Here is a 2195-nt window from a genome sequence, read left to right as displayed (position 1 = left end):
CTATGATAATGGATTTTCCTAGCTGGAACAAAAAAAAATGGACAATAGATTGTGAGTGGAGCCCACTTGACATAATCCTCGTGCTACATTTCTTTTTAGGGGCTGTTTGGTTCGCTATTATAAGGGGTGGAAAACTCAGAAAACCCCTCCACGTCAGATTTTTAGCCCTCCACGTCAGCGTTTTTGTTTCCGTCCATTTCTTTGTGCCGTTTTGGTTCGCTCGAATGGAAGAGGGAAAACTCTGCTGAAATCGCCGCCAACTAAGATTTTTTTCCCTCTCCGATTTCCTTCCCCAACCAAGTGAAATTGATGAAAACTCTGCCACGTCAGATTTTTTTTCCTTCTCTGCTTTGTTTACAAAAGTTTTCCTTTTTTTTTCTATGCGAACCAAACACAAGAAAAATAAATACATTGGTTTCCCACCATTTTTATGTGCGAACCAAAGCAAAACAATCTATTTCTTGGAAAAGTTTAGAAAACTCAAAACTTGTGTTTCTTTACATGGAATTGCATTTCTCTATATCAAGGAAACGAACCAAACAGCCCCTTAAGGAATAATCGTTGTACCTACGTGTTTTAATGAATTTTCATTAGTGCATGTGTCACGGGTGACGTCAGCATGAATTGGTAGGCACTACTAATCATACCCTTCGCTGATTTGGCTTCTGCTACGAATTTTCAGCATCAGCATTACCATATGATACAGGTAGTGCAGCCTTTTTATTCTTTTTTTATTACCCGGAATCTAATCTTAACAATCATATTTGCATTGACAACGTGCTTTCACAAACTTAGAATCATAGAAAATGCCAATATGGTCACCGTCGATCTAGTTCAGAAATCATTAACCGGCGGAAATTATAAGAATCATTAATCAAGAACAGAAAGTTATTTGGTAACTAGTTAGGTGAGTAACAAACCCTGATCTTTTCATGACTAATAGATAAGTATTTAATATACCACACCTTTGGCTTTTAAGCATGTGAAGAACATGAAAGTAAAACAGCCGAATTATCATGGCAAAGACTACTCCAACAAAATCCATTTTCTGCATCTTGATGCAAATTCTATTAAACACATTCGTTTTGTCATTCATTAACTTGGATTATTTAAATCTCAACCAGTGTTTTATTTTCTTCAAGTAGCTAGTTGGGATATCAGTCTATGAGGTCGAAAGGTTGAAGCGTTCTCATATAGGATTCATACTTCCCAATTGGGTGTAGTGTAGATATATAAGTACAAATACAAATTCAGGAGATCAAAAATTATTTTTTTATACAAATGCAAACTAATCCTTAATTGTTTACATAAACAATATCATTAATATAATTAATCTGCAATTCATTACTCTGTAATCAATAATCGTATTCTCCATATTATGTATATTAGCCGACTAGCTAATTCGATTAATCAACTATACTTTGGATCCAATTTAATGTTTTAGGCTCTTATCCTTTTATTTATGATATAACTATTATTTATTTATTTATTTGACCTCTTGAATCAGCAAGGTCGTTGTTAATATACATATCTACTCATATTACGTGTTTGGTCAATTTCCCACATTCAGATCATTAATATCCATTGTAGTGGATAAGATGCTAGATTTACTTTTACTTTTTATACAATTATTTATTTAGTTTATAGATTATTCAACGTGAATATGGTAAATAGATCTGTTTACATTCCTAAATGTCATTTTCATTATAGTATTTGCTAATCTACATTATAGTATACATCAATGCAGAATTGAAGCCTACTATTTAATTGGCTGAAACTTAACTTTCGATCATAAGCATGTGGTGCAGTTGATTACACCTAATCAATTGTTAATGGAGACCATCACATGATTAGATAATTAAGATGGGTAAGAGAGCATAATCAGTCATTAATTTAATTAATAAGCTAACTAGCAACATCCCAGAGGTAGGAAGCAGTCCCTACACCCAACTGACCCAAGAACCTAAGAAATCCCTTGTCAGCTTCGCCTTTGACATCAACGCTATAGTTCTGTTAATGGAGACCATCACATGATTAGATAATTAAGATGGGTAAGAGAGCATAATCAGTCATTAATTTAATTAATAAGCTAACTAGCAACATCCCAGAGGTAGGAAGCAGTCCCTACACCCAACTGACCCAAGAACCTAAGAAATCCCTTGTCAGCTTCGCCTTTGACATCAACGCTATAGTTC

This window comes from Asparagus officinalis, chromosome 8 (genome assembly GCF_001876935.1).
Source record: "Asparagus officinalis chromosome 8, Aspof.V1, whole genome shotgun sequence".
Classification (NCBI taxonomy): Eukaryota; Viridiplantae; Streptophyta; class Magnoliopsida; order Asparagales; family Asparagaceae; genus Asparagus; species Asparagus officinalis.
This window is presented reverse-complemented; position numbering follows the sequence as displayed.